We start from the raw sequence: 10210 nt of genomic DNA, 5'->3' as shown, positions 1-10210 counted from the left end.
TTTTTTTCAGTAAGTACTAAAAGGTCCACCGCTAATGATGAGATTCAAATGACTTCATATGGTGGAAAGTTTCCGCCTTATTATTTTCTGTACAGCAATTCGGTACTCTAGTAGCTCCCCTTCAGCTGATATTGGCAGGGTCCTTCACTCTTACTTCCAGAGGATCAGGCTCTCATCAACCAGCTGCACCAGGCTTAGCCTCCCCTTACAGGTCTTGCTCCAGAGAGAGTTAATGACCTAAAAATGTAATCGCTGCTCTCATGTGTGGGTCATTAACTGAGCAACCACACCCAAGACCTGGGCTGGAGATAAATATAACACTGGCTTGTCTATTTTCCAAAACTTTGCAATTACTGCAGGCCATTTTCCATCTTTAGTCACAGACAGTGGAATGTTTGCATTACAACCAGACAATACCGTTTGGCTTTCAGGCTCAAGTGGTGGAGGAAAACAGTCATTTCTTCTGTACGGAAAACATTTAGGACATTTCACGAATGTCCGTAGCTCTTGTTTTCCTTCAGCCATTGGGGGTTCCTAGTATCCTCTCTTTCCCCTAGCATTTATGTAAAAATATAAATATAGCCTCTTGTTTTCCTGGTGGTTAGTGGTGGTATATTTCTGTAATCTTGGGTAAGCCGCCTCTCTCACCTTAGGATCTTGATGGTGAACAGTAAACCAGTGAGCATGAACATACAGCTTTAATAGAATGAAAGTGCAAATGCAGATGAAGCAAGGAGCGGTTTTAGGTGTGGTCAAGCAAGGTGGCTGCCCAGGCCGCGGCCGTAGTCACCCTGCAGGTGCCCGCCACCCGCACAATGAAAACGGCTGCAGCAACCGACACCAAAGTGGGAGACAGACAGACACTAGATGTCCTACTTGATCTCTTTTGTCTGGAGGACAGCAGGGAGGCAGACGCTAGAGGTCCTACTTGACCTCTAGCATCTAATAGCTCCGAGAATGCTGGTGGTGGGAGAAAATGCAGAAATGCATCTTCTCCCATGTAAACCCCTGACAACGAGCATGAACCCCCTGGCAATGAGCAGGGGTAGAGCTATACAGCTACTGTACCAGGGGTGAAATGAATGGGCAGAAGGCTTTTTTTAAAAATCAAAATAACCTTATTTACATCCTAACCCAGCTCAGTTCCCTTCAGGCCTGATTCAGAAGTTGTACGCAGCTAATGTGTGAAAATATGGTAATCCTGTAGCCGCCTGGATCAGCATTGAGATGCCCACTGGCGGCCTCGCAGATCCAAGCAACTGGGTACAAACACGCAGCTTTGACTGCAGATCCATTTATAATCAACCATTGGCGAAACCCCATGGTTGTGCAGAATGGTTGTGGGAACTGGGATGCTTACGCCATGTTTTCTGCGTAAGAAATCACAGTTGTAGGCTGAAATACGCCCCGAAAATAGCTGCTTTTTTTGCGCCACGCCTTTAACTGCTCCCAAATGTTTCCTGACTGTATAACTTTGAAAATAAATCCTCACTGCGAGCGGCATCACTAAGGTACCTTGGCGTATGTGCAGTGTGACCGTAACGCCGGCGATTGCTCAACTCTGTAAATATCGGCACTGCGTAAATCTCTGAACCAGGTCCTTAGTTACTCTCACTTCTGTGACAAAAAGAGCGTCCAATCTACTACTCTATAAAATTTACTTTTCAGGTTGTTTTGAAACTCCGACGGATTAACTCCGATTAACACACACATCACAAATCAGCTACAAAACTGTCCCTTCCTCTCTGTCTCCTGTCACAGTGCCTTAGGGACTATTATTTTAAATGATCTATTTGTGTGGATAAAAGATAATGGGGTCTACTGTACGTACTAAGCCTTGAAGAGAGATAAAGTGGGCGGAGAAAAAGTCCCAGCCAATCAGCTCCTAACTGCCATTTTTCAACCACAGTTTTACCTCTCTCTAAGGCTTAGAACATCATACTTGCCTATTTTGCTGCCTACTTTGCAGGTGCATAGGGGTGTGGCCGGCGGCATGATGGGCTGTCCGGGGGGCGTGGTCAGTCAATGTGGGCTGTCAGATGGTGTGGCGATGGGGAAATGGGCAGTCCGGGGGCATGGCATCGCGATTGCGTCATCGTGGCTCCGCCCCTGATATACAGTGCCACGAAAATTGGCACTGTATAGCGGTGGGAGGAGCTACAATGACGCAATTCAGCGCGAATCACATCATCGGATGCCCTCGGACCGCCCACTTGTTCTCTGCTGTGGGTGGCCGAGGTAGGGTGCTGAGGGAAAACGGGAGGCTTGCTCACCTTTCCTGGGGGCTGGGAGGGTTACCTGATATTCGGGAGCCTCCGACCATTCCGGGAACGTAGGCAAGTATGTAGTACATAGACGTCTCTGTGCCGCTATAGTAGTTGCATCTGATCATTCCCTATATACATGCCAGAAGCTGGCAGACTGCCTTTAGTTTGATGATGTCACATAAAGTTTCTCAGGAGCACAGTGAACTTATTATATATCAGAGGTAGGCAACCTGTGGCACTCCAGCTGCTGTGGAACTACACATCCCAGCATGCCCAGCCACCGTTTTAGCATGCCCTAACAGCAAAACTGATGCAGGGTATGCTGGGATGCGTAGTTCCATAGCAGCTGGAGTTTTACAGGTTGCTGACCCGTAATACATTGTTGTTATTATTATTATTTCTCTGACGTCCTAGTGGATGCTGGGTACTCCGTAAGGACCATGGGGTATAGACGGGCTCCGCAGGAGACTGGGCACTCTTAAAAGAAAGATTAGGTACTATATCTGGTGTGCACTGGCTCCTCCCTCTATGCCCCTCCTCCAGACCTCAGTTAGTATCTGTGCCCGGCCAGAGCTGGATGCACCCTAGGGGCTCTCCTGAGCTTCCTAGAAAAGAAAGTATTTGTTAGGTTTTTTATTTTCAGTGAGATCTGCTGGCAACAGACTCACTGCTACGTGGGACTGAGGGGAGAGAAGCGAACCTACCTGCTTGCAGCTAGCTTGGGCTTCTAAGGCTACTGGACACCATTAGCACCAGAGGGATCGAACACAGGCCCAGTCCTCGGTCGTCCGGTCCCGGAGCCGCGCCACCGTCCCCCTTGCAGAGCCAGAAGAACGAAGAGAAGTTGAAAATCGGCGGCTGAAGACTCCGGTCTTCATTAAGGTAGCGCACAGCACTGCAGCTGTGCGCCATTGCTCCCTTAGCACACCACACACTCCGGTCACTGATGGGTGCAGGGCGCTGGGGGGCGCCCTGGGCAGCAATTAGATTACCTTACTTGGCGAAAAGCACATAATACAGTCTGATAAACTGTATATGTGCATTAACCCCCGCCATTAAAGTACATAAAAGGACAGAAGCCCGCCGCTGAGGGGGCCAGGCCTTCTTCCTCAGCACACCGGCGCCATTTTCTCTTCACAGCTCAGCTGGAAGGAAGCTCCCCAGGCTCTCCCCTGCAGTGTCCTGGTACACAAAGGGTAAAAAAGAGAGGGGGGGCACATAAATTTAGGAGCAAAACTGTGTATATAAGCTGCTATAGGGGAAAAATCACTCAGTATAGTGTACATCCCTGTATTATATAGCGCTGTGGTGTGTGCTGGCATACTCTCTCTCTGTCTCTCCAAAGGGCCTGGTGGGGGAACTGTCTTCAAATAGAGCATCCCCTGTGTGTGTGGTGTGTCGGTACGCGTGTGTCGACATGTCTGAGGTAAAAGGCTCCTCTAAGGAGGTGATAGAGCGGATATGTGTGTGGGAGGGTGTCTCCGTCGACAACGCCGACACCTGTTTGGATATGTGTAAGTGCTGAGGTAAAATTATTGCACAAAAGGTTAGGGAACAGAAAGGAAATCTACCCTGGTCTGTCCCTATGTCACAGAGTCCTTCAGAGTCTCTCTATGTTCACTATCCAAAATAACAAAGTATCGACACGGAGTTTAACTCCACTGTCGATTACGATAATGCAAAGTTACAGCCAAGAGGGCTAAAAGATATTCAATATATGATTATTGGAATAAAAGAGGATTTGCATATCACTGATGACTCATCTGTCCCTGACACGAGAGTACACATATTAAGGGGAAGAATGCTGAGGTAAATTTCCCTCCTCTCATGAGGAAAAAGAGCGGGAATCTCCAGACAAGAGACGGCAGCTTCCCACAAGATAATTCTCAGGCTGTATCCTTTCCCCACTAGGGCCAGGATGTGTTGAGAATCTTCCCCTTGGGTGTCCTGTTTGCACTAGCTATTCTCAGGGATCCTGCAGATAGTGTGCACATTCTAGTATACTACCCAGACCGGCGATTGTGTCGGCATGGGTTTATAGCGCTGTGGCAGCGTGGATAGGTACCTTATCAGCAGAGATTGAGACCCTAGTATGCATATATATATTTTAAGATGCTGTCTTAAGTGATAGATATATAATTATAAAGCATGCCCAAAGGGACATGAGTATACTGGGTCCTAGAGACAAAAGCTATGTCGATTTCTGCTTGACGTGTCCTGTAGAATATACATTGGACAGATGATGCCGATTTAAGAGGCATATGGAAGGCTGAGGATTGTGTGGAGAAAGGTTCTCGGGCCTGGTCTCCACAGCTATAGCTGGTAATTCTGATATTTTGCCTTATATTCCTGCACAGCCTAGGAAAGCACGACATTATTAAATGCAGGTTTTCCAATAAAGAAACAAGAAAGTCTGAGGTGCGTCCTTTCTTGTCAGAGCCGGGGGCAGAGGAAAGAAGCTGTACAACACAGCTAGTCCCCAGGAACAGAAGTCCTCCCCGGCCTCTACAAAAATCCACCGCATGTCGCTGGGGCTCCACAGGCGGAGCTAGGCCCGGTGGGGACACGCCTTCGTAAGTTCAGCCACAAGTGGGTTCACTCCCTGTTAGATCCCTGGGCAATAGAAATTGTATCGCAGGGATACAGGCTGGACTGTGAGAAGATGCCCCCTCACCGAGGACCCGGCGGGCTTCCCCCCAAGAGAGGGAGCCAGTGTTAACTGCAATTCGTAAATTGTATCTTCAACAGGTGGTGGTCAATGGTCCCCTCCTTCAACAAGAGGGTGTTATTATTCAACCATGTTATAATCCCGAAACCAGACGGTTCGGTTAGACCCATATTGTATTTAAATCCCTGAACATATACCTGAAAAGGTTCAGGTTCAAGATGGAATCGCTAAGAGCGGTCATTGCAAGCCTGAAATGAATCGGGGCATAAGGGATGCATACCTTCATGTCCCCATTTATCCACCTCATCAGGCGTACCTCAGAATTGCGGTACGGGATTGTCATTACCAATTTCACCAAGGTAATGGCGGATATGATGGTGCTCCTGCGGAAGCAAGGTGTCACTATTATCACATACTTGGATGATCTCCTCATAAAAGCGAGATCAAGAGAGCAGTTGCTGGACAGCGTATCACCTTCTCTGGAAGTGAAACGGCAACACGACTGGATTCTATATATTCCAAAGTCGCAGTTGGTTCCTACAGCTCATCTGCCTCGCCTAGGCATGATCCTAGACACAGACCAGAAGAGGGTTTATCTCCTGATAGAGAGAGCTCAGGAGCTCATGACACTGGTCAGGAATCCATTGAAAACCAAAACAGGTGTCAGTGCATCACTGCACTCGAGTCCTGGGAAGGATGATGGCATCATACGAGGCCATCCCCTTCGGCTGGTTCCATGCAAGGACAATGGAACTTACTGGACAAGTGGTCCGGATCACATCTTCAGATGCATCGGTTAATCACCCTATCCCCCAGGGCCAGGGTGTCTCTCCTGTGGTGGCTGCGGAGTGCTCACCTTCTCGAGGGCCGCAGATTCGGCATTCAGGACTGGGTCCTGGTGACCACGGATGCAAGCCTCCGAGGGTGGAGGGCAGTTACACAGGGAAGCAAATTCCAAGGTTTGTGGTCAAGCCAACAGACTTGCCTTCACATCAATATCCTGGAACTAAGGGCCATATACAACGCCCTAAGTCAAGCGGAGTTCCTGCTTCGCGACCAACCGGTTCTGATCCAGTCAGACCGCAGGGGCTCATGTAAACCGCCAGGGCGGCACAAGGAGCAGGGTGGCGAGGGTAGAAGCCACCAGAATTCTTCGCTGGGCAGAGAATCAATTAAGCGCACTGTCAGCAGTGTTCATTCCGGGAGTGGACACGACCTCCACCCGGGAAAGTGGTGACTTCATCAGGAAGTCTTCACGCAGTTTTGCAAATTGATGGAAACTGCCTCAGGTGGACTAATGGCGTCCCACCTCAATAAAAAGATAAAAAAGGTTTTACGCTGGGTCAAGGGACTCTCAGGCGATAGCTATGGTCGCACTAGTAACACCGTGGGTGTTCCAGTCGGTCTATATATTCCCTCCTTTTCCTCTCAGACCCAAGGGCTGAGAATTGTAATAAACGGAGGAGTGTGAACAATATTCTTTGCTCCGGATTGGCCAAGAAGGACTCGGTATCCGGAACTGCAAGAAATGCTCTCAGAGGACCCATGGCCTCTGCCTCTCAGTCAGGACATGTTGCAACAGGGACCCTGTCTGATCCAAAACTTACCGCGGCTGCGTTGGACGGCATGGCGGTTGAACGCCGGATCCTAGCGGAAAAGGGCATTCCGGATGCAGTTATTCCTACGCTGATAAAGGCTAGGAAAGACGTGACAGCAAGACTTTTTCACTGTATATGGCGAAAAATAAGAATTTACTCACCGGTAATTCTATTTCTCATAGTCCGTAGTGGATGCTGGGGACTCCGTAAGGACCATGGGGATTAGCGGCTCCGCAGGAGACTGGGCACAACTATAAAGAAAGCTTTTAGACTACTGGTGTGCACTGGCTCCTCCCACTAAGACCCTCCTCCAGACCTCAGTTAGGATACTGTGCCCGGAAGAGCTGACACAATTAGGAAGGATTTTGAATCCCGGGTAAGACTCATACCAGCCACACCAATCACACCGTATACAGTAACTCGTGATACAATACCCAGTTAACAGCATGATAACAACTGAGCCTCTCAACAGATAGCTCAACAATAACCCTTTAGTTAAGCAATAACTATATACAAGTATTGCAGACAATCCGCACTTGGGATGGGCGCCCAGCATCCACTACGGACTATGAGAAATAGAATTACCGGTGAGTAAATTCTTATTTTCTCTAACGTCCTAAGTGGATGCTGGGGACTCCGTAAGGACCATGGGGATTATACCAAAGCTCCCAAACGGGCGGGAGAGTGCGGATGACTCTGCAGCACCGAATGAGAGAACTCAAGGTCCTCCTCAGCCAGGGTATCAAATTTGTAGAATTTTGCAAACGTGTTTGCCCCTGACCAAGTAGCAGCTCGGCAAAGTTGAAGATCCGAGACCCATCGGGCAGCCGCCCAAGAAGAGCCCACTTTCCTCGTGGAATGGGCTTTCACTGATTTAGGATGCGGCAGTCCAGCCGCAGAATGTGCAAGCTGAATCGTACTACAGATCCAGCGAGCGATAGTCTGCTTAGAAGCAGGTGCACCCAACTTGTTGGGCGCATACAGGATAAAGAGCGAGTCAGTCTTCCTGACTCCAGCTGTCCTGGAAACATAAATTTTTAGGGCCCTGACTACATCCAACAACTTGGAAGCCTCCAAGTCATTTGTAGCCGCAGGCACCACGATAGGTTGGTTCAGATGAAAAGCTGATACCACTTTGGGGAGAAACTGGGGACAAGTCCTCAATTCTGCCCTATCCATATGGAAAATCAGATAAGGGCTTTTACATGACAAAGCCGCCAATTCTGAAACACGCCTGGCCGAAGCCAAGGCCAACAACATGACCAGTTTCCACGTGAGATATTTCAAATCCACGGTTTTCAGTGGCTCAAACCAATGTGACTTTAGGAAATCCAAAACCACGTTGAGATCCCAAGGTGCCACTGGAGGCACAAAAGGGGGCTGAATATGCAGCACTCCCTTAACAAAAGTCTGAACTTCAGGTAGTGAAGCCAATTCTCTCTGGAAGAAAATCGATAGAGCCGAAATCTGGACCTTAATGGAACCCAATTTAAGGCCCATAGTCACCCCTGACTGTAGGAAGTGCAGGAACCGGCCCAGCTGAAATTCTTCCGTTGGGGCCTTCCTGGCCTCACACCACGCAACATATTTTCGCCATATGCGGTGATAATGGTTTGCGGTTACTTCTTTCCTAGCTTTTATCAGCGTAGGAATGACTTCCTCCGGAATGCCCTTTTCCTTCAGGATCCGGTGTTCAACCGCCATGCCGTCAAACGCAGCCGCGGTAAGTCTTGGAACAGACAGGGCCCCTGCTACAGCAGGTCCTGTCTGAGCGGTAGAGGCCATGGGTCCTCTGACATCATTTCTTGAAGTTCCGGATACCACGCTCTTCTTGGCCAATCCGGAACAATGAGTATAGTTCTTACTCCTCTTCTCCTTATTATCCTCAGTACCTTTGGTATGAGAGGAAGAGGAGGGAACACATAAACCGACCGGTACACCCACGGTGTTACCAGAGCGTCCACAGCTATCGCCTGCGGGTCTCTCGACCTGGCGCAATATTTTTCTAGCTTTTTGTTTAGGCGGGACGCCATCATGTCCACCTGTGGTTTTTCCCACTGGTTTACAATCATTTGAAATACTTCTGGATGAAGTCCCCACTCTCCCGGGTGGAGGTCGTGCCTGCTGAGGAAGTCTGCTTCCCAGTTGTCCACTCCCGGAATGAACACTGCTGACAGTGCTAACACGTGATTTTCCGCCCATCGGAGAATCCTTGTGGCTTCTGCCATCGCCGTCCTGCTTCTCGTGCCGCCCTGTCGATTTACATGGGCGACCGCCGTGATGTTGTCTGACTGGATCAGTACCGGCTGGTTTTGAAGCAGGGGTTTTGCCTGACTTAGGGCATTGTAAATGGCCCTTAGTTCCAGAATATTTATGTGCAGGGAAGTCTCCTGACTTGACCATAGTCCTTGGAAGTTTCTTCCCTGTGTGACTGCTCCCCAGCCTCGAAGGCTGGCATCCGTGGTCACCAGGACCCAGTCCTGTATGCCGAATCTGCGGCCCTCTTGAAGATGAGCACTCTGCAGCCACCACAGCAGAGACACCCTTGTCCTCGGAGACAGGGTTATCAGACGATGCATCTGAAGATGCGATCCGGACCACTTGTCCAACAGGTCCCACTGAAAGGTTCTTGCATGAAACCTGCCGAATGGAATCGCTTCGTAGGAAGCTACCATTTTTCCCAGGATCCGCGTGCAATGATGCACCGACACCTGTTTTGGTTTTAAGAGGCCTCTGACTAGAGATGACAGCTCCTTGGCCTTTTTCTCCGGGAGAAACACTTTTCTCTGTTCTGTATCCAGAACCATCCCTAGGAACAGCAGGCGTGTCGTAGGGACCAGCTGTGACTTTGGAATGTTTAGAATCCAGCCGTGCTGTTGTAGCACTCCCCGAGATAGTGCTACCCCTATCAACAACTGCTCTCTGGACCTCGCCTTTATCAGGAGATCGTCCAAGTACGGGATAATTAAAACTCCCTTCCTTCGAAGGAGTATCATCATTTCCGCCATTACCTAGGTAAAGACCCTCGGAGCCGTGGAGAGACCGAACGGCAACGTCTGAAATTGGTAATGACAATCTTGTACCACAAACCTGAGGTACTCCTGGTGAGGATGGTAAATGGGGACATGTAGGTAAGCATCCTTGATGTCCAGCGATACCATGTAATCTCCCTCGTCCAGGCTTGCAATAACCGCCCTGAGCGATTCCATCTTGAACTTAAATTTTTTTATATATGTGTTCAAGGATTTCAAATTTAAAATGGGTCTCACCGAACCGTCCGGTTTCGGTACCACAAACATTGTGGAATAGTAACCCCTTCCTTGTTGAAGTAGGGGCACCTTTACTATCACTTGTTGTGAATACAGCTTTTGAATTGCCTGTAACACTGCCTCCCTGCCTGAAGGAGTGGTTGGCAAGGCAGATTTGAGGAAACGGCGGGGGGGAGATGTCTCAAATTCCAGTTTGTACCCCTGAGATACTACTTGAAGGATCCAGGGATCCACCCGTGAGCGAGCCCACTGATTGCTGAAATTTTTGAGACGGGCCCCCACCGTACCTGGCTCCGCCTGTGGAGCCCCAGCGTCATGCTGTGGACTTAGAGGAAGCGGGGGAGGACTTTTGCTCCTGGGAACTGGCTGTATGCTGCAGCTTTTTCCTCTACCTCTGCCTCTGGGCAG

The sequence above is a fragment of the Pseudophryne corroboree genome, chromosome 5, assembly GCF_028390025.1.
Source record: "Pseudophryne corroboree isolate aPseCor3 chromosome 5, aPseCor3.hap2, whole genome shotgun sequence".
NCBI classification, from domain to species: domain Eukaryota; kingdom Metazoa; phylum Chordata; class Amphibia; order Anura; family Myobatrachidae; genus Pseudophryne; species Pseudophryne corroboree.
The sequence above is the reverse complement of the archived record's forward strand: the minus strand, read 5'-3'. Positions refer to the sequence as shown.